Genomic DNA, 24695 nt, shown 5'->3' with positions numbered 1-24695 from the left:
ATCATGCATATATGTGTTCTAAGTCTGTAAAAAAAAAACCATAGAGATTCAATGTTGCATATATGTGTTCTAAGATTGTCAAAAAAGTTCCATTGTGATTCAATCATGCATATATGTGTTATAAGGGTGTCAAAAAAATTCCATAGTGATTCAATCATGCATATATGTGTTATAAGGCTGTCAAAAAAAATTCATATTGATTTAATCATACATATATGTGTTCTAACATTATCCAAAAAACTTCATAGTGACTCAATAATGCATATATGTGTTCTTAGCCTGTCCAAAAAGTTTTATAGTGATTCAATCGTGCATATATATGTTCTAATTCTATAAAAAAAAATCATAGTGATTCAATCTTATATATATGTGTTATAAGGTTGTAAAAACAAATTCATATTGATTCAATCATGCATATATGTGTTCTAAGGCTGTCAAAAAAATTCCATAGTGATTCAATCATGCACGTATATGTTCTAAGCCTGTCCAAAAAAAATTATAGTGATTCAATCATGCATATATGTGTTCTAAGTCTGTCAAAAAAAAAATCATAGTGATTCAATCTTGCATAAATGTGTTCTACGGTTGTCAAAAAAAATCCATAGTGATCCAATCATGCATATATGTGTTATAAGGGTGTTAAGAAAATTCCAAAGTCATTCCATCATGCATATATGTGTTATAACATTCTCCAAAAAAAATCATAGTGATTCAATCATGCATATGTGTCTTTAGCCTGGCCAAAAAATTTCATAGTGATTCAATCATGCATATATGTGTTGTATGTCTGTCAAAAAAAATCCATCGTGATTCAATCATGCATATATGTGCTCTATGGGTGTTAAAAAAATTCCATAGTTATTCAATCATGCTTATATGTGATCTAAGGCTGTCAAAAAAAATTCATAGTGATTTAATCATGCATATATGTGTTCTAACATTGTCCAAAAAAATTCTTTGTTATTCAATCACGCATATATGTTTTTTAGCTTGTCCAAAAAATTTCATAGTGATTCAATCATGTATATATGTGTTCTAAGTCTGTCAAAAAAATTTTATAGTGATTTAATCATGCATATATGTTTTCTAACATTGTCAAAAAAACTTTATAGTGATTCAATCATGCATATATGTGTTTTTTGCCTGTACAAAAAATTTCATAGTGATTCAATCTTGGATATATGTGTTCTAAGTCTGTCAAAAAAATTCATAGTGATTCAAGCATGCATATATGTGTTCTAAGGCTGTCAAAAAAATTCTATAGAGATTCAATCAAGCATATATGTGTTAAAAGGCTGTCAAAAAAAATTTGTAGTCTTTTAATCTTGCATATATGTGTTCTAACGGTGTCAAATAAAATTCATAGTGATTAAATCATGCATGTATGTGTTCTAGGCCTGTCAAAAAAATTTCATAGTGATTAAATCTTGCATATATGAGTTCTAAGGTTGTCAAAAAAAATTCATAGTGATTTAATCAAGGATATATGTGTTCTAACGCTGTAAATAAATTTTTATAGTGATTCAATCACGCATATAAGTGTTCTTAGCCTTTCCAAAAAACTTCATAGTGATATCATCATGCATATATTTGTTCTAAGTCTGTCAAAAAAAATTCATAGTGATTCAATCTTGTATATATGTGTTCTAAGGTTGTCAAAAAATTTCCATAGTGATTCAATCATGCATATCTGTGTTATAAGGGTGTCAAATAAATTCCATAGTGATTCAAGTATGCGTATATATGTTCTAAAGCTGTCAAAAAAAATTCATAGTGATTTAATCATGCATATATATGTTCTAACGTTGTGAAAAAAACTTCATAGTGATTCAATGATGCATATATGTGTTCTTAGCCTGTCCAAAAAAATTCACAGTGATTCAATCATTCATATATGTGTTCCAATTCTGTCAAAAAAAAATTCATAGTGATTCAATCTTGCTTATATGTGTTATAAGGTTGTCAAAAAAAAATCATAATCATTCAATCATGCATATTTGTGTTCCAAGGCTTTCAAAAAATCTCCATATTGATTCAATCATGCACATATGTGTTCTAAGCCTGTCCAAAAAATTTCATAGTTATTCTATCAAGCTTATATGTGTTCAAACATTGTAAAAAAAAAATCATGGTGATTCAATCTTGCATATATATGTTCTGAGGTTGTCAAAAAAAATCCATTGTGAAGCTTTCATGCATATATGTGTTCTGACGGTGTCAAAAAAATTCCATAGTGATTTAATCATGCATATTTGTTTTCTAAGGCTGTAAAAAAATTCATAGTGATTTAATCATGCATATATGTGTTCAAACAATATAAAAGAAACTTCATAGTCACTCAATCATGCATATATGTGTTCAAACATTATAAAAAAAACTCCATAGTGATTCAATCATGCATATATGTGTTCTTAGCCTATCCCAAAAAATTTATAGTGATTCAATCTTGCATATACATGTTTTAAGCCTGTCAAACAAAATTCATAGTGATTCAATCATACATATATGCGTTCTAACGCAGTCAAAAAAAAATTATAGTGATTCAATCACGCATATATGTGTTCTAACGCTGTCAAAATTTTTTATAGTGATTCAATCATGCATATTTGTGTTCTAAGTCTGTCAAAAAAATTTCATAGTGATTCAAACTTCCATATATGTGTTCTAAGGTTGTCAAAAAAAAATTCATACTCATTCAATCATGCATATACCTGTCCAAAAAAAATCCATAGTTATTCAATCATGTACATATGTGTTGTAAGCCTGTCCAAAAAATTTCATAGTGATTTAGTCATGCATATATGTGTTCTAAGTCTATCTAAAAAATTCATAGTGATTCAATCTTGCATATATGTAATTTAAGGTTGTCAAAAAAATTCCATAGTGATCCAATCATGCATATATGCATTCTAAGGGTGTTAAAAAAAATCATAGTTATTCAATATTGCATATATGTGCTCTAAGGCAGTCAAAAAAATTTCATAGTGATTTAATCATGCATAAATGTGTCCTAACATTCTCCAAAAAAATTCATTGTGATTCAATCAGCCATATATATATTCTTAGCCTGTCCAAAAAAATTCAAAGTGATTCAATCATGCATACATGTGTTCTAAGTCTGTCAAAAAAAATTCATTGTGATTGAATCTTGCATATATATGTTCTAAGGGTGTAAAAAAATATCTATAGTGATTCAATCATGCATATATGTGTTCTAAGGCTGTCAAAAAAAACTCATAGTGATTTAATCATGGATATATGTACTCTAACGTTCTAAAACAACTTCATAGTGATTCAATCATGCATATATGTCTTCTTAGCCACACCAAAAAATTTCATAGTGATTCAATCAAGCATATATGTCTTCTAAGTCTGTGAAAAAAATTCTTAGTGATTCATTCTTGCGTATATGTGTTCTAAGGTTTATAAAAAAAAATTATAGTGATTCAATCACGCAAATATGTGTTCTAAGGCTGTAAAAAAAATTCTATAGAGATTCAATCATGCATATATATGTTCTAAGGCTGTCAAAAAAAAATTATAGTGATTTAATCATTCATATTTGTGTTCTTAGCTTGTCCAAAAAATTTTATAGTGATTCAGTTATGTATATATGTGTTATAAGTCTGTCAAAAAAATTTCATAGTGATTCAATCTTGCATATATGTGTTCTAAGGTTGTCAAAAAAAAATTCATAGTGATTCAATCATGCATATATGTCTTCTAACGCTGTCAAAAAAATTTCACGTGTTTCAATCTTGCATATATGTGTTCTAAGTCTGTCAAAAAAAATCATAGTGATTCAATCTTGCATATATGTGTTCTAAGGTTGTCAAAAAAATTCATAGTGATTCTACAAAGCATATATGTGTTCTAAGGGTGTCAAAAAAATTCCCTAGTGATTCAATCATGGAAACATGTGTTCTATGTACTTAAAAAAAAGTCATTTTGATTTAGTCATGCATATATGTGTTCTAATGTTGTCAAAAAAACTTCATAGTGATTCAATCATGAATATATGTGTTCTTAGCCTGTCCAAAAAATTTCATAGTGATTCAATCATGCATAAAGTTGTTTCAAGACTGTCAAAAAGCATTCATAGTGATTCAATCTGGCATACATATGTTCTAAAGCTATCAAAAAAATTCCATAGAGATTCAATCATGCATATATGTGTTCTAAGGCTGTCAAAAAAAATTCATAGTGACTTAATCATGCATACATGTGTTCTAATGTTGTCATAAATACTTCATAGAGATTCAATCATGCATATATGTGTTTTAAGTCTGTCCAACAAATTTCACAGTGATTCAATCAGGCATGTTTTTGTTCTAAGGTTGTCAAAAAAAATTCAGAGTGATTCAATGTTGTAAATATGTGTTATAAGGTCATCAAAAAAAATTTATAGTGATTTAATCATGCATATATGTGTTCTAATGCTGTCAAAAAAAATTTGTGGTGATTCAATCATGCATATATGTGTTCTAAGGATGTCAAAAAAATTTCATATTGACTCAATCATGCATATATATGTTCTAAGGCTATCAAAAAAATTTCATAGTGATTCAATCATGTATATATGTGTTTTAAGGTTGTCAAAAAAAAATTATAGGGATTCAATCTTGCAAATATGTGTTCTAATGCAAACAAAAAAAATTCATAGTGATTCAATCATGCATTTACGTGTTCTAAGGTTGTCAAAAAAATTTCATAGTGATTCAATCATGCATGTGTTCTAAGCTTATGGAAAAAATTTCATAATGATTCAATCATGCATATTTGTGTTTTAAGTCTGTTAAAAAATTTTCATAGTGTCTCAATCTTGCATATATTTGTTCTAAGGTTGTCAAAAAAAAGTTATAGCGATTCAATCACCCATATATGTGTTCTAATGCCGTCAAAAAAATTTGTAGTAATTCAATCATGCATATATGTATTCCAAGACTATCAAAAAAAATTTATAGTGATTCAATCATGCATATATGTCTTCTAAGGCTGTAAAAAAAATTTCATTGTGATTTAATCCTTAATATATTTGTTCTAACGTTGTCAAAAACAATTTATTGTGATTCAGTCATGCGTATATGTGTTGTTAGCCCATAAAAAAAAAATTATAGTAATTTAATCTTGCATATATGTGTTCTAACAGTGTCCAAAAAATTTCATAGTGATTCAATCATGCATGTATGTGTTCTTAGCCTATCAAAAAAAATTTATAGTGATTCAATCGTGCATATATGTGTTCTAAGTCTATGAAAAAAATTTCATAGCGATTTAATCATGCATATATGAGTTCTAAGGTTGTCAACAAAAATTTATAGTTATTTAATCATGCATATATGTGTTCTAAGGCTGTCAAAAAAAATCCATAGTGATTCAATCATGCATTTATCTGTTCTAAGCCTGTCCAAAAATTTTCATAGTGATTCAATCAAGCATATATGTGTTCTAAGGGTGTCAAAAAAAATCCATATTGATTCAATCATGCATATATGTCTTCTAAGGCTGTCAAAAAATTTCATTGTGATTTAATCATGCATATATGTGTTCAAATGTGGTCAAAAACACTTCATAGTGATTCAATCAGAGATATTCTTGTTCTTAGCCTATCCAAAAAATTTCATAGTGATTCAACCTTGCATATATGTGTTCTAAGGATGTCAAAAAAAAATCATGGAGATTCAATCATGCATATATGTGTTCTAAGGGTGTCAAAAAAATTTCATAGTGATTTAATCTTGCATATATGTGTTCTAAGGTTGTCAAAAAAAAATTATAGTGATTTAATCATGCAGATATGTGTTCTAACATTGTGAAAAAGACTTCATAGTGTTTCAATCCTGCATTTATGTGTTATTGGTCTGTCAAAAAAAATTCATAGTGATTCAATCATGCATATATGTGTTCAAGTCTGTCTAAAAAATTTCATAGTCATTCAATCTTACTTATATGAATCCTAATGTTATCAAACAAAATTTATGGTGATTTAATGATGCATATATGTGTTCTAAGTCTGTCAAAAAAAATCCATAGTGATTCAATCATGTATATATATGTTCTAAGGCTGTCAAAAAAAACTTTATACTAATGCAATCATGCATATATCTGTTCTAATGCTATCAAAAAAAATTTGTAGTGATTTAATAAAGCAAATTTGTGTTCTAAGTCTGTCAAAAAAATTCCATAGTGATTCAATCTTGCATATATGTATTCTAATGCTGTCAAAAAAACTTCTTAGTAGTTTAATCATGCATATATGTGTTTTAACAATCTCAAAAAAACTTCATGATGATTCAATCATGCATATATGTGTTCTAAGCCTGTCCAAAAAAATTCACAAAGATTCAATCATTAATATTTTTATTCTAAGGTTGTCCAAAAAATTTCATAGTGACTCAATCCTGCATATATGTGTTATAAGGTCATCAAAAAAATTTATAGTTAATTAATCATGCATATATGTGTTCTAATGTGAGAAAAAAAATTCATACTAATTCAATCAGGCATATATGTGTTCTAAGGATGTCAAAAAACTTTCATAGTTATTCAATCATGCATATATGTGTCCTAAGGCTGTCAAAAAAAATTCACAGTTATTCAATCATGAATATATGTGTTCTAAGGCTGTCAAAAAAAATTCAGAGTGATTCAATCATGCATATTTGTGTTTTAAGTCTGTTAAAAAAATTTCATAGTGTCTCAATCTTGCATATATTTGTTCTAAGGTTGTCAAAAAAAAATTATAGTGATTCAATCACCCATATATGTGTTCTAATGCCGTCAAAAAAATTTATAGTAATTCAATCATGCATATATGTATTCCAAGACTATCAAAAAAAATTATAGTGATTCAATCATGCATATATGTCTTCTAAGACTGTAAAAAAAATTTCATTGTGATTTAATCCTTAATATATTTGTTCTAACGTTGTCAAAAACACTTTATTGTGATTCAGTCATGCGTATATGTGTTCTTAGCCAATCAAAAAAAATTTATAGTAATTTAATCTTGCATATATGTGTTCTAACAGTGTCCAAAAAATTTCATAGTGATTCAATCATGCATGTATGTGTTCTTAGCCTATCAAAAAAAATTTATAGTGATTCAATCGTGCATATATGTGTTCTAAGTCTATCAAAAAAATTTCATAGCGATTTAATCATGCATATATGAGTTCTAAGGTTGTCAACAAAAAATTATAGTTATTCAATCATGCATATATGTGTTCTAAGGCTGTCAAAAAAAATCCATAGTGATTCAATCATGCATTTATCTGTTCTAAGCCTGTCCAAAATTTTTCATAGTGATTCAATCAAGCATATATGTGTTCTAAGGGTGTCAAAAAAAATCCATATTGATTCAATCATGCATATATGTCTTCTAAGGCTGTCAAAAAATTTCATTGTGATTTAATCATGCATATATGTGTTCAAATGTGGTCAAAAACACTCCATAGTGATTCAATCAGAGATATTCTTGTTCTTAGCCTATCCAAAAAATTTCATAGTGATTCAATCATGCATATATGTGTTCTAAGGATGTCAAAAAAAAAATCATAGAGATTCAATCATGCATATATGTGTTCTAAGGGTGTCAAAAAATTTTCATAGTGATTTAATCTTGCATATATGTGTTCTAAAGTTGTCAAAAAAAATTTATAGTGATTTAATCATGTAGATATGTGTTCTAACATTGTGAAAAAGACTTCATAGTGATTCAATCATGCATATATGTGTTATTAGTCTGTCAAAAAAAATTCATAGTGATTCAATCATGCATATATGTGTTCAAGTCTGTCTAAAAAATTTCATAGTCATTCAATCTTACTTATATGAATCCTAATGTTATCAAACAAAATTTATGGTGATTTAATGATGCATATATGTGTTCTAAGTCTGTCAAAAAAATCCATAGTGATTCAATCATGTATATATGTGTTCTAAGGCTGTCAAAAAAACTTTATACTAATGCATTCATGCATATATCTGTTCTAATGCTATCAAAAAAATTTTGTAGTGATTTAATAAAGCAAATTTGTGTTCTAAGGCTGTCAAAAAAATTCCATAGTGATTCAATCTTGCATATATGTATTCTAATGCTGTCAAAAAAACTTCTTAGTAGTTTAATCATGCATATATGTGTTTTAACATTGTCAAAAAAACTTCATGGTGATTCAATCACACATATATGTGTTCTAAGCCTGTCCAAAAAAATTCACAAAGATTCAATCATGCATATTTTTATTCTAAGGTTGTCCAAAAAATTTCATAGTGACTCAATCCTGCATATATGTGTTCTAAGGTCATCAAAAAAAAATTATAGTTAATTAATCATGCATATATGTGTTCTAATGCTATGAAAAAAATTCATACTAATTCAATCAGGCATATATGTGTTCTAAGGATGTCAAAAAACTTTCATAGTTATTCAATCATGCATATATGTGTCCTAAGGCTGTCAAAAAAAATTACAGTGATTCAATCATGAATATATGTGTTCTAAGGCTGTCAAAAAAAATTCAGAGTGATTCAATCATGCATATTTGTGTTTTAAGTCTGTTAAAAAAATTTCATAGTGTCTCAATCTTGCATATATTTGTTCTAAGGTTGTCAAAAAAAAGTTATAGTTATTCAATCACCCATATATGTGTTCTAATGCCGTCAAAAAAATTTGTAGTAATTCAATCTTGCATATATGTATTCCAAGACTATCAAAAAAATTTTATTGTGATTCAATCATGCATATATGTCTTCTAAGGCTGTCAAAAAACTTTCATTGTGATTTAATCCATAATATATTTGTTCTAACGTTGTCAAAAACACTTTATTGTGATTCAGTCATGCGTATATGTGTTCTTAGCCCATCAAAAAAAATTTATAGTAATTTAATCTTGCATATATGTGTTCTAACAGTGTCCAAAAAATTTCATAGTGATTCAATCATGCATGTATGTGTTCTTAGAGTATCAAAAAAATTTTATAGTGATTCAATCGTGCATATATGTGTTCTAACTCTATCAAAAAATTTCATAGCGATTTAATCATGCATATATGAGTTCTAAGGTTGTCAACAAAAATTTATAGTTATTCAATCATGCATATCTGTGTTCTAAGGATGTCAAAAAAAATCCATAATGATTCAATCATGCATTTATCTGTTCTAAGCCTGTCCAAAAATTTTCATAGTGATTCAATCAAGCATATATGTGTTCTAAGGGTGTCAAAAAATATCCATAGTGATTCAATCATGCATATATGTCTTCTAAGGCTGTCAAAAAATTTCATTGTGATTTAATCATGCATATATGTGTTCAAATGTTGTCAAAAACACTTCATAGTGATTCAATCAGAGATATTCTTGTTCTTAGCCCATCCAAAAAATTTCATAGTGATTCAATCATGCATATATGCGTTCTAAGGATGTCAAAAAAAAAAATCATAGAGATTCAATCATGCATATATGTGTTCTAAGGGTGTCAAAAAAATTTCATAGTGATTTAATCTTGCATATATGTGTTCTAAGGTTGTCAAAAAAAAATTATAGTGATTTAATCATGGAGATATGTGTTCTAACATTGTGAAAAAGACTTCATTGTGATTCAATCATGCAGATATGTGTTTTAACATTGTGAAAAAGACTTCATAGTGATTCAATCATGCATATATGTGTTATTTGTCTGTCAAAAAAAATTCATAGTGATTCAATCATGCATATATGTGTTCAAGTCTGTCTAAAAAAATTCATAGTCATTCAATCTTACTTATATGAATCCTAATGTTATCAAACAAAATTTATGGTGATTTAATGATGCATATATGTGTTCTAAGTCTGTCAAAAAAAATCCATAGTGATTCAATCATGTATATATGTGTTCTAAGGCTGTCAAAAAAACTTTATACTAATGCAATCATGCATATATCTGTTCTAATGCTATAAAAAAAATTGTAGTGATTTAATAAAGCAAATATGTGTTCTAAAGCCGTCAAAAAAATTCCATAGTGATTCAATCTTGCATATATGTATTCTAATGCTGTCAAAAAAACTTCTTAGTAGTTTAATCATGCATATATGTGTTTTAACATTGTCAAAAAAACTTCATGGTGATTCAATCATGCATATATGTGTTCTAAGACTGTCTAAAAAAATTCACAAAGATTCAATCATGCATATTTTTATTCTAAGGTTGTCCAAAAAATTTCATAGTGACTCAATCCTGCATATATGTGTTCTAAGGTCATCAAAAAAAATTTATAGTGAATTAATCATGCATATATGTGTTCTAATGCTGTGAAAAAAAATTCATACTAATTCAATCAGGCATATATGTATTCTAAGGATGTCAAAAAACTATCATAGTTATTCAATCATGCATATATGTGTCCTAAGGCTGTCAAAAAAAAATCACAATGATTCAATCATGAATATATGTGTTCTAAGGCTGTCAAAAAAAAAGCATTGTGGTTCAATTGGGCATATATGTGTTCTACGATTGTAAAAAAAAATTATAGTTATTCAATAATGCATATGTTTTTTTTCATGCTGTAAAAAAAAATTATAGTGATTCAATCATGCATACATTTGTTCTAAGGATATCCAAAAAATTTCACAATGATTCAATCATGCATATTTGTTTTCTAAGGTTTTCAAAAAAAATTTATAGTCATTCAATCATGCATATATGTGTTCTAAGGCTGTCAAAAAAAATTTATAGTGATTTAATCATTCATATTTGTGTTCTTAGCTTGTCCAAAAAATTTTATAGTTATTCAGTTATGTATATATGTGTTATAAGTCTGTCAAAAAAATTTCATAGTGACTCAATCTTGCATATATATGTTCTAAGGTTGTCAACAAAAAAATCATAGTGATTCAATCATGCATATATGTCTTCTAACGCTGTCAAAAAAAATTCATAGTGATTCAATCTTGCATATATGTGTTCTAAGTCTGTCAAAAAAAAATCATAGTGATTCAATCTTGCATATATGTGTTCTAAGGTTGTCAAAAAAATTCATAGTGATTCTACAAAGCATATATGTGTTCTAAGGGTGTCAAAAAAAATCCCTAGTGATTCAATCATGGAAACATGTGTTCTATGGACTTAAAAAAAAAGTCATTTTGATTTAATCATGCATATATGTGTTCTAATGTTGTCAAAAAAACTTCATAGTGATTCAATCATGAATATATGTGTTCATAGCCTGTCCAAAAAATTTCATAGTGATTCAATCATGCATATAGTTGTTCCAAGACTGTCAAAAAGCATTCATAGTGATTCAATCTGCCATACATATGTTCTAAAGCTATCAAAAAAATTCCATAGAGATTCAATCATGCATATATGTGTTCTAAGGCTGTAAAAAAAAAATCATAGTGACTTAATCATGCATACATGTGTTCTAATGTTGTCATAAATACTTCATAGAGATTCAATCATGCATATATGGGTTTTAAGTCTGTCCAAAAACTTTCACAGTGATTCAATCAGGCATGTTTTTGTTCTAAGGTTGTCAAAAAAATTTCAGAGTGATTCAATGTTGTATATATGTGTTATAAGGTCATCAAAAAAAATTATAGTGATTTAATCATGCATATATGTGTTCTAATGCTGTCAAAAAAAATTTGTGGTCATTCAATCGTGCATATATGTGTTCTAAAGATGTCAAAAAAATTTCATATTGACTCAATCATGCATATATATGTTCTAAGGCTATCAAAAAAAATTCATAGTGATTCAATCATGTATATATGTGTTTTAAGGTTGTCAAAAAAAAATTATAGGGATTCAATCTTGCAAATATGTGTTCTAATGCAAACAAAAAAAATTCATAGTGATTCAATCATGCATATACGTGTTCTAAGGTTGTCAAAAAAATTTCATAGTGATTCAATCATGCATATATGTGTTCTAAGCTTATGGAAAAAATTTCATAATGATTCAATCATGCATATTTGTGTTTTAAGTCTGTTAAAAAAATTTCATAGTGTCTCAATCTTGCATATATTTGTTCTAAGGTTGTCAAAAAAAAGTTATAGTGATTCAATCACCCATATATGTGTTCTAATGCCGTCAAAAAAAATTGTAGTAATTCAATCATGCATATATGTATTCCAAGACTATCAAAAAAATTTTATAGTGATTCAATCATGAATATATGTCTTCTAAGGCTATCAAAAAAATTTCATTGTGATTTAATCCTTAACATATTTGTTCTAACGTTGTCAAAAACACTTTATTGTGATTCAGTCATGCGTATATGTGTTCTTAGCCCATCAAAAAAAATTTATAGTAATTTAATCTTGCATACATGTGTTCTAACAGTGTCCAAATAATTTCATAGTGATTCAATCATGCATGTATGTGTTCTTAGCCTATCAAAAAAAATTTATAGTGATTCAATCGTGCATATATGTGTTCTAAGTTTATCAAAAAAATTTCATAGTGATTTAATCATGCATATATGAGTTCTAAGGTTGTCAACAAAAATTTATAGTTATTCAATCATGCATATATGTGTGCTAAGTCTGTCAAAAAAATCCATAGTGATTCAATCATGCATTTATCTGTTCTAAGTCTGTCCAAAAAATTTCATAGTGATTCAATAAAGTATATATGTATTCTAAGGGTGTAAAAAAAAATCCATAGTGATTCAATCATGCATATATGTCTTCTAAGGCTGTCAAAAAATTTCATTGTGATTTAATCATGCATATATGTGTTCAAATGTTGTCAAAAAAACTTCATAGTGATTCAATCAGAGATATTCTTGTTCTTAGCCTGTCCAAAAAATTTCATAGTGATTCAATCATGCATATATGTGTTCTAAGGATGTCAAAAAAAAAATCATAGAGATTCAATCATGCATATATGTGTTCTAAGGATGTCAAAAAAAAAATCATAGAGATTCAATCATGCATATATGTGTTCTAAGGGTGTCAAAAAATTTTCATAGTGATTTAATCTTGCATATATGTGTTCTAAAGTTGTCAAAAAAAATTTATAGTGATTTAATCATGTAGATATGTGTTCTAACATTGTGAAAAAGACTTCATAGTGATTCAATCATGCATATATGTGTTATTAGTCTGTCAAAAAAAATTCATAGTGATTCAATCATGCATATATGTGTTCAAGTCTGTCTAAAAAATTTCATAGTCATTCAATCTTACTTATATGAATCCTAATGTTATCAAACAAAATTTATGGTGATTTAATGATGCATATATGTGTTCTAAGTCTGTCAAAAAAAATCCATAGTGATTCAATCATGTATATATGTGTTCTAAGGCTGTCAAAAAAACTTTATACTAATGCAATCATGCATATATATGTTCTAATGCTATAAAAAAAAAATTGTAGTGATTTAATAAAGCAAATATGTGTTCTAAGGCTGTCAAAAAAATTCCATAGTGATTCAATCTTGCATATATGTATTCTAATGCTGTCAAAAAAACTTCTTAGTAGTTTAATCATGCATGTATGTGTTTTAACATTGTAAAAAAAACTTCATGGTGATTCAATCATGCATATATGTGTTCTAAGCCTGTCCAAAAAAATTCACAAAGATTCAATCATGCATATTTTTATTCTAAGGTTGTCCAAAAAATTTCATAGTGACTCAATCCTGCTTATGTGTTCTAAGGTCATAAAAAAAAATGTATAGTGAATTAATCATGCATATATGTGTTCTAATGCTGTGAAAAAAAAATCATACTAATTCAATAAGGCATATATGTATTCTAAGGCTGTCAAAAAAAAATCACAGTGATTCAATCATGAATATATGTGTTCTAAGGCTATCAAAAAAAATTCATAGTGGTTCAATTGGGCATATATGTGTTCTACGATTGTAAAAAAAAATTATAGTTATTCAATAATGCATATGTTTTTTTTCATGCTGTCAAAAAAAATTATAGTGATTCAATCTTGCATACATTTGTTCTAAGGATATCCAAAAAATTTCACAATGATTCAATCATGTATATTTGTTTTCTAAGGTTTTCAAAAAAAATTTATAGTCATTCAATCATGCATATATTTTTTCTAATGTTGTCAAAAAAAAATTATAGTGAATTCTGATGATGCATGAAATGCACATCATGTAAACAAGTTTTTCATGCATTTTGTATCAAGTTTAAGGTTTTAAACCCATGTATAGATGTATTTTTATAGTAAGGGGTTATGGTTCGAATTTCAGAAAAATCGGAGTTAAAATGAGAGAGTTATGGCTATTTCAGTGTTTGGGCACGGATTTCGAGGTGGATCGGATCCATATCCAACCCAATTAGGTTTTTTGGACTTTGGATCAACCCTTAGAAAGCCCAACTCCCAGCCCACACGCCTATCCATATCCAATTTAAAAAGTTTTGCAGAAAACCCCCCAGAAAGTGGCGCCTAGCAAAAATTTATTTTTTAACCCTCTTTCTGAAAAAGGTCAAAATTATAAATAGTTTTTTTTGAAGAACCCTAGGCATCTTTGGCTTTGTTTGGACTCCCCTTGCAGTGATTCTACTCCAGCAGCTCCTTCCTCTCCATCCCCCTTCACGTTTTGGCCATTGAAGACCGGTCTATGCTTGGGTTCCAAGCATATTTCGATCCCTCTTTCGTTTTCTCTCCATTTCTTTCTTTCTCCTTGCTGTATTTTCACCATTTTTCTGTATTTTTGCAGGTGTAGCAGAGGTGGAGACCATTAACCTTGTGCGGGAGTGCGAAACACACCAACAAGGTGAGCCGGCCCTACCTCCATCCGGCTTTCTACACCCTCCGATCAAGAATCGGCTCATACTCCATCTTTGGTGGATCTCCAACGTGTAGCAGCTGCAAAGATGTTGTTTTTTTGGTGAAGATCAGCATTCTCGAACTGTTTAGGATGTCCAACTCCAGCCACGGTCCGCTCTTCTTCATCCCCCCGGTCGTCGGATCTTCCAAGAGGTAGGTCTTCTTCTTCCTTCTCTTCTAGCTAAAACCGAAATTGAGTGTGTGATTTTATTTTTTATTTTTTATTTTCTGTGTTTCTTATTTTTCTTTTTGTTTCAACCTTAGATTAGATTTCGTGCATAGGCCAGCATGTTAGCTTAGGTTTATTTGTTTGAATGATTCATTAGAATCGAGTTTTTTTTAGATTTTTCATCCTTTTCCTTAAAATCGGCTAGATCTTCATCTAGCCGATTCTTCAAGTTTGCCATAGGTGTTCTTGGGTCTGTTCTACTGAAAAGCCAATTATAAAATTCCGTTTTTATTCATCTTAGTCGTTTGATTGTGGGTTGTAATTTTTATTTCAATTGAAAAGCAAAAATACAAAAATCGGCTAGACTATTTCTAGCCGATTCTTGGTTTTACAAAAATATTTTTGTTTCGATTTTTTTTCTCTTGTCCAGCATGTGTATTGAGTTGTTTTGCAGAGAATCTACTTATAAAAGTTCATTTTAATTCATTTTATTCGTGGGTTGTGCTTGTGTCGTGTTTGTTTTTTTTTTTTTGAAAAAGAAAAAAAAATCGGCTAGACTTATTCTAGCCGATCTTTGCATTTTTGTGAAAAATTGTGTTTAGGTGGGTAAGTCGTGTGGTGTGCTGTGTGTTTAGTATGTTAACAGTAGCATACACTTGTGTTAGTCATTTCATTGTTTTAGGATTGTTCTAAATAATGGTTTTAATCATTTTATGTTTTGGGTCTATTGAAAAAGATTACAAAAATCAAGTTTTCTTTTCTTTATGTTTTTAATTAATTCCAGCATAGTGCTGTTCTTATTAGCATTTGTGCAATTAGGAGTTCTTTTTACCATATTTTAACTTATTTTATCAAATTGTTTGGTATTTAGTTTAATCGTTTTTTTTTAGTGTGTATTATTTTTTTTGGTCTTCTTCTTCCCCAAGGAGGGGCGGCAGCCATTAGACCTCCCCTTGAGCTCTTGGTCGATTTTTTTTAGAAATTATTAATTGTAAGTAGGTAGATTAGGAAGGTGTCTAGATTCAATGTATTAAGGTTAAGTGTCTTAGCCGTTTTTAGGGGTCATTTAAGTTAAGTTTTGGGAATTAGGGTAGCATTCAATCCTAGAAAATCATTTTTCCATTTAAGTTCTTTTATTCCCTAGGTAGCTTTAATTATATTAGTTTAGAAAGTAGTACTTTTAGAAGTTGGCGATTTTTGAGAAGGGAGGTAATTAAAGTAATTGAAATTTGAAAAACTTTTAGAAAGAGGAGGTTCTTCAAAAATCGTGTGAGGCATTTAAGGAAGATTTGAATTTTGAATATGCATTAAAGAAGGAGTTACTCTTTCACTTTGGAAAGTGTTTTTGCATTTAAACAAAAATTCTAATTTAGACTCCACGATTTCCCTAAAGAATTAAAAGCAATTCAATTCTAGCTTGAAAAGCAAAAATCATGGATTTCTAGATTGGCCTTTTCATTTTTCCAAAATGAGCTTTAAAGGCAATTAAGGAGTGTAACCCCCTCATTAAGTGAGGCGATTTTTGGAGAATCCAAATCATTTCCAAGTTGAGCATTGATAATTATTACTTTATTTCCCTAATCTCCTTCATTAAAATCGGTAACTTTGAATTAATTGTAGGATAATTAAGAGGTTACTACTTTAGTCGACCCAATTAAATGAGTCAAACCCTAGTCTACACCCCCTTGAGTCTAGTCAAAACCGAGTCTACCTAACCTTGTCAAAACCGATCCTAACCTAAGTTAAAGCATAGACAAACCTAGGTCGAGTCCAAGACCAAGACCCAACTCTAGTCAAGCCTAGTTGAGTCAACACTAACCTAAGTTTAGGTCAACCGAGTCTACCTAACCTAAACTAAGCCAAGCCTAGGTCGAGTCAACCCTAGTCTAAGTCAAACCTAACCTAGGTTAAACCAAGTTGAGTCAACCTTAGCCAAGTCAAACCGATTCCACTTAAGTCAACCCGAACCTAGTTGACTAAGTCAACTCAAAACCGAGTCCAACCTAGTTTTAGTTAAACCTAACTTAGTCAAAACCCAAACCTAAGTCAAGTCATAGACCAAACCAAACCCAATCTTAAGTCAACCGAACCCAACTAGTTAGGTCAAGCCTAGCCGAGTCAACATTAGTCCTAGTCGAGTCAACCTTAGCTCGAGCCTATCTCTCCCAACCTAATCCAAACCGAGTTCACCCAAATCAACCTGAACTTACCCAAGCCAAAACCGAGCTTAGTGAGTCAACCGAGTGAACCCTAACCCTATCCTTGTTCTTTAGTGTATTTAATGTCATTTAGATTTATTTATTTTGATTTTAGGTTACGTAGTTCATTTATTTGATTTAATATAGTGTAGAAGTGTGTGTGTGTGTATTGTATTTGTTTCGTGTGTGTGAGATGTGTTTTGTGATTGTTTGATTGGTCGTTAGTTATTATTCAACTTAGTAGTCGAATTGCATTTTATTGCGTAGCATAGTTGCATTTGCATCGTTATTTAACGTAGTTTTAGTGATAACTTGCTTAGCGTATTTCATTCGTCATGCATTTAGCATAATTGTAATACTCATCTGCATATTCACTGTTATACAGTGTCATTTAGATTGCATTAGGTTTACTTTGCCTTCTATAGTGTTTAAATAAACTCATAAAGTGAATAGTGCACTCAAAGAAACAACCGATTTTTGCCCTATCGCACAAGCGTTATTTTCTATGCACAAATTTTGTGTTTTCCAAAAAATTTTGTTCTATTCACTTTATTGACATGTTATTTGACTGCATACCAAATTTCAGCTCTTTCAAAGTTAATTTGGTCTGATTTTTAAGCGTTTTGCGAAAACCGCTTTTTCTGGATTTTAAATTACAGGACTTTCAATATCTTGATTTTTCCCAGATTTGAAACGCTTATATCTGGAGTTCCAGATACTATTTTTCCATTCTGTAAAATCTGTCAGATTGTTTAATCTGTCAGTTGCAGAACAGAACAAAGTTCGGGGAAATCGAACCCCGTTTTCTTTGTCAAACAGTGGTTTTCCGATAACCTGTCAGAAAGCTATTTTGCACTAGTTAGGGGCATTTTCATAATTTCCTTAGATTCGGCATTTTAGGCCTGTTTTCAGTAATTGCTGTATTTTAGGAGCTTCATAATCATCATACAGCATTAGTAGAATTAATTTAGCTAATTTTAGAATTAGTTTAGTATTTTTTTTAATTTTTGATTGATAAGTAGCATTTGTTTTATTAATTTTATAAAATTAGACTTAGTTTCATTTATAGTTTTACTTCTTAGATTAAAATACTAACTTTGTATTTTCTTTCATTTCTAGGTTGAAAAGCATATTTATTTTCCAGGGCTATTTTCCAAGTGCGAAGAACCAATAGTTGGCGAAAAGACGGAAATACCCTTGGTGTGGAGCAGGAGACTGAATTGCTTTTTATTTTCACTTTAGTGATTAATTGTAGTTGTATTAACTTTATAATTGTAGATTGATATTTGTAATTAATAAATAAAATTTTCTAGAAATATCTTGATTAATTCCTGTTCCCTGAGGATTCGACCCGAACTTACCACTTTGTGGAAAGTCGGTTTTTATATTTTTGGTTGACGATTTTCCAAAGTTTATTGCAAATACTTGTTTTAAAAATATCATTTCAAAATATCAACCAAATTTTGGTGCCGTTTCCGGGGAACGGCGAATTAATTATGTTATTTCTTAGAGTTTGATTTATTAATTTGTTTTAGTTAGTTAATTAGTTGTTTTCTTTTTAGTTAGTAGGATTAGTAAGTGAATATAGGATTAACATAGTTAGTAAATATAGGATTCACGTACTGTTCTTTCTAGGATTCACTTAATTATCATTCTGCAAGGAGCGATTAGACAGGTGGGTTTTAGAAAAACTTAGTTTGTGATTTCCTGTATTTATTTGTTTCAGTATTTTAGAATATTTTACTTTGTTATTTCTTTATTTAGTTATAGCATTCTGACATAGCTAGATAGCATATTTGTTTCATAGTACTGTTATTTGTTTTATTTACATTTTAGTACCTGTGTTAGTTTAGATTTAGGTCGTTTGCTTACATCTGGTCTTAGTACCAGTGTATGCAGGGGCAACGAGGTTTAGGAACTCCATTACACCCATTTGTTGACAACCCAGAGAGAATTTTACATTCTCATCGAAGTTCGACAACAATGGCTGACATGGATCCTCCACCTCCACCCCCAGTTCATCCACATCCTCTGCGGGAATACTTCATTCCCACAGACTATGTTTGGGCATCCTGCATTCGGAGACCCGATGTAGGAGCGCCTCATTACGAGATTAAGGCCAACATTATTCAGATGCTTCCATCCTTTTATGGCCTTAGTCATGAAGATCCCTACAGACATTTAGATGAATTCCTCGAAATTTGTTCTACTGTTAAGATACAGAATTTCAATGATGATGCTTTGAGGTTGACTCTATTCCTTTTTTCATTGAAGGACAAAGCCAAGTATTGGCTAAAGTCCTTAGATTCTGTAGAAATAGAGTCTTGGGATCAATGGAAATAGGAGTTTTTTCGGAAATACTTTTCCATTGATCGTACGAACCAATATCGTAGAGCCATCACTAGCTTTTCAGAGCTAGATGGTGAGCGCTTTCATGAGACCTGGGAGAGAATGAAGGATCTCCTCAGGAAATGTCTCCATCATCAGGTGCCGAAATGGCAACTGGTGCAGAGCTTCTATGATGAATTGTCTGACAAGAATCGTCAGATGATCGACTCTTCATGTGGAGGGACATTCATGCTGAAGAGCGAGGATGAAGCATGAAGGTTATTTGATACATTGTCTGAGAATTCACTCCACCATGCTTCGAGCTCTCATTCGGATAGAGCCACACCCAGCATTAAGAAGAAAGCTGGTGTTCTTGAGATTGGTCCATCTACTGCACTATAGTGCAAGGTAGACATGATTGCTCAGAAGCTGGACCAGCTTCTCTCAGGACCAGCCACTACACAGCAGGTGTGTACTCTTTGTGCCAGTCTGGCACACGATATCACTGAGTGCCCTTCGGTAGCTCAGTACCCTGAATTTGTTCAAGAACAAGTTCAGGCTGCTCAGGGTTACGTCAGACCGCCGAATAACCCATTTTCATCGACATATAATCCGGGTTGGCGTAACCATCCCAATTTTTCATAGAAGAATCCACAGTCTTCCATGCAGATGCCTACATCCTCTCAGACAGTTCGGCGGCCATCTTTTACTCAGTCATTTCAAAGACCGAACTATTCTCAGTCTTCTTCTTCTTCAGTCACTCCCCCGATTCAGCAGGAGTCTGCCCCGCAGACATCTTTTGAGGAGAGACTTCTCCAAGCATTCCAAGAGGTGAAAACCTCTAATCAGAATGCCTTCGAGAAGTGTAGTCAGATATTGAGCTCACATACGCAGTCCATTGCGAAGTTAGAGTCGCAAATAGGACAGTTAGCTGAGGCTATTAGTAGGAGACCTGAGGGTACATTACCGAGTCAGGCTGTCATGAACTCGAAGGGCAAGGACCAGATGACTGGTGGCCTGTTTCATACTGAGACACAGCAACAAGCCAAATCTGTTATGGCCCTGAGGAGTAGACATGAGTATCACATCGAGAGTAGAGAGCGAGAGAATAGAGAGAGGATAGAGGAGCTAGAGACCATTGTTTCACCTACGTCGGCTCAGCCATCATTATCATCTCCATCCCCATCTTCATCTTCATCATCCTCATTATCTTCATCATCATCATCTTTATCCTCAGTGCAGAAGAAGGATAGGAGTGAGCCTTCTCACAAAGAGGAGGAGCCAGCAGAGTATATTCCCCCACCACCCTATCCCAAAGCATTAGAGTCTCCTGGATATAGAGGGAAGCAAGGTGCAAAAATCCAGGACATGCTTGACATCTTCAAGCATGTGCAGATCAACCTACCTTTGCTCGATGCGATTCAGCAGGTGCCGGCATATGCCAAATTCCTGAAGGAACTATATACGCAGAAGCGTAAATCTAGAGAGAGAGTTCCTAACAGGGTCCATTTGACTGAGCAGGTGAGTTCAGTACTTCAGCATCAGACACCACCAAAGCTCAAGGACCCTGGAGCCCCGATCATTGCGTGTACCATAGGGAACATCCGGATAGAACGCGCATTGCTTGATCTTGGAGCAAGCGTGAACATTCTGCCCGGGTATTTCTTTGATTCTTTCGGGCTAGAAGAGATGAGATCGACTCCTATTACACTGCAGCTGGCAGATCGTTCTGTCAAGGTACCGAGAGGTATCTTGGAAGACATGCTAGTTAAGGTGGATGATTTTTATTTCCCAGTCGATTTCAATATTCTTGATATGGAAGGAGGCGACAGCCAGCACCAGACTCCGATCATTTTAGGCAGACCATTCTTGGTGACTGCCAACGCGTGCATCAATTGTAGGATCGGAGCCATGGATCTCTCATTCGGCAATAGGAAGGTAAAGCTGAATATTTTTAATGCCGCGATGGGACCAGCAGGAGACATGGACTGCTTTCATGTAGATATTGCTCATGAGTTAGTGGAGGAGCAGCCTGAGTTGTATATTACTGAAGATTCGTTAGATCTTTACCATATAGAGAAGAATAGCGGTGTAGATGTGTCTAGAGTGTCGTCGGAGAGACCACCTTGGGGAGCAGCCATTGAGACTCTCCCACCACTTGCGGAGACACCCGCCAAATCTTCGATTGAGTCACTTCCGAAACTTGAGTTGAAACCCTGACCGAATTCACTCAAGTATGCTTATCTCGGAGATAATAAGACTCTGCCTGTGATCATCTCGGCCCTGCTCACTGAGGAGCAGGAGCAGAGATTGCTGACTATTCTTCGAGAGCACAAGGCAGCGATTGGCTGGGGAGTTGCTGATCTAAAGGGGATTGATCCTTCATTCTGCATGCATAGAATACATTGTGATGAGGAAGTCAAGCCATTTAGGGATATGCAGAGAAGGCTAAATCCCAACATGAAGGAAGTGGTGAAGAACGAGGTGGTGAAGTGGTTGGATGCCGGAATCATTTACCCTATTTCTGATAGCCAGTGGGTCAGTCCGATTCAGGTTGTGCCGAAGAAGTCAGGACTCACTGTGGTTGAGAACGAGAAGGGTGAGAGAATTCCGATGAGGACCACTACAAGATGGCGAGTCTGTATTGATTATCGGAAGCTAAATGTGGCAACTAGGAAAGATCATTTCCCATTACCATTCATTGATCAGATCTTAGAGAGACTCGCAGGACAGAGCTACTACTGTTTTCTAGATGGATATTCAGGATACAATCAGGTAGCTGTCCATCCTGACGACCAGGAGAAGACTACATTTACATGTCCTTATGGCACCTTCGCGTTTAAACGTATGCCGTTCGGGCGCTGTAATGCCCCGGCTACTTATCAGAGGTGCATGCTTGCTATTTTCTCAGACATGATAGATGATGTGATGGAAGTTTTCATGAACGACTTTTCAGTATATGGCTCTTCTTTTGAAGATTGCGTCCAAAAACTTACTCGAGTACTGAGTAGGTGTGCGGGGACCAATCTCGTCCTGAGTTGGGAAAAGAGCCATTTTATGGTTAAGGAGGGGATTGTGCTCGGACACATTGTGTCCAAGCGTGGCATTGAGGTTGACAGAGCGAAGGTGGAATCCATTTCCCGTTTGACTCCACCCACCTCTGTGAGGCAGATTCGATCATTTTTAGGGCATGCGGGCTTTTATAGGCGGTTCATAAAAGATTTCAGTAAAATCTCTCGACCGCTATGTACTTTACTGGAGAAAGACCAGCCCTTTGTTTTTGGTGAGGATTGTATGAAGGCCTTTGAGATTCTCAAAGAGGCCTTGATTACTGCGCCCATTTTGAGACCTCCGGATTGGACTCTCCCATTTGAGATTATGTGCGATGCATCTGATTACGCTATGGGGGCCATTTTAGGACAACGCATTGATAGGAAGCCCTATGTGATCTACTATGCGAGTAGAACTCTGTCTGATGCTCAAATGAATTATACTACGACAGAGAAGGAGCTACTTGCGGTAGTTTTTGCATTGGATAAATTCAGGTCCTATTTACTCGGTTCGAAGGTGGTTGTCTATTCTGACCATGTTGCATTGAAATATTTGTTGAATAAGAAAGACACCAAACCGAGATTGATTCGTTGGGTTCTACTACTACAAGAGTTTGATCTCGAGATTCGAGATAAGAAGGGAAGCGAGAATGTAGTAGCAGACCATCTTTCTAGACTGATCGCGGAGACCACGCAGGATCAGAGGCCGATCAGTGATTCTTTCCCCGACGAGCAGATCATGACAGTCAGTACATCGCAGTTACCCTGGTTTGCAGATATTGTGAACTATCTGGTTTCGAGGCAGATACCTGAGCGTTGGAACAAGAATGAGCATGAGAGATTCCTATCTCAGGTGAGGCACTATTATTGGGATGAACCAGAGTTGTTCAAATACTGTGCAGACCAGATCATTAGGAGATGTGTTCTGGAGGAGGAGTACAAGTCCATTTTGAATTTTTTCCATTCATTAGCCTGTGGAGGGCATTTTAGCAGTAGGAAGACTGCTGCAAAGGTTTTACAGTCAGGATTTTATTGGCCCACACTCCACAGGGATGCTCATGAGTTTTGTAGGCGATGTCTTTGATGTCAGCAAATTGGGAACATGTCCAAGAGGGACATGATGCCCTTGCTTCCGATTTTGATAGTCGAGATTTTTGATGTTTGGGGCATTGATTTCATGGGACCATTTCCGCCTTAATTCGGAAATTTATACATTCTTGTGGCGGTTGATTATGTGTCCAAATGGATCGAGGCTGTGGCAACCAAGACCAATGATCACAGAGTAGTGCTTAAGTTCATTAAGCACAACATTTTCAGTCATTTTGGTGTGCCACGTGCGATGATTAGCGATGGTGGCAAGCATTTTAGGAATGTACAGATAGCTTCTCTACTAAGAAGATATTATGTCAATCACAGATTCACCACGCTGTATCATCCGCAGACTAGTGGACAGGTTGAAGTGTCTAATAGGGAGATTAAGTGAATTTTAGAAAAGACAGTTCGCCCGGATCGCAAGGATTGGTCCCAGCGCTTAGATGATGCACTTTGGGCATATAGAACTGCATTTAAGACTCCCATTGGCATGTCCCCGTATCGCCTTGTATTCGGAAAAGCATGCCATCTTCCTGTCAAGCTAGAGCACAGAGCGTATTGGGCTATCAAGAAATTGAATTTTGACCTCACCCAGGCTGGCAAAGAGAGAGCACTGCAGCTCTTAGAATTAGAGGAACTCAGGAATGATGCGTATGAGAATGCCAAATTATACAAAGCTCGCACGAAAGCATTTCATGATAAGCATATTGTCAGGAAAGTGTTTGAGCCAGATCAGAAAGTGTGGCTATACAATTCTCGTTTACATTTATTCCCAGGGAAGTTGAGATCGAGATGGACAGGCCCTTACATTGTGAAAGAAGTATTTCCCCATGGAGCAGTAACATTATTCGATCCTATGACCCAAGGTACATTCAAGGTGAATGGGCAAAGATTGAAGCCCTTTATTTCAGATGCCCTGCAGGATGGTGAGTGTGAGATAGTGCATCTCACGAAGGCATGAGGATTCAACCAGAGGGATGTATCATATGTACATTAGTTTGTTTGTCATTTCAGTATTTTCTTTATTCATTATTTTATTTCATATTTGCTAACTTTTGTTTTGATATATGCAGGATGA

Source organism: Nuphar pumila, chromosome 10, assembly GCF_984573655.1.
Source record: "Nuphar pumila chromosome 10, dmNupPumi1.hap1.1, whole genome shotgun sequence".
Lineage (NCBI taxonomy): Eukaryota > Viridiplantae > Streptophyta > Magnoliopsida > Nymphaeales > Nymphaeaceae > Nuphar > Nuphar pumila.
Note: the sequence above shows the minus strand (reverse complement) of the source record.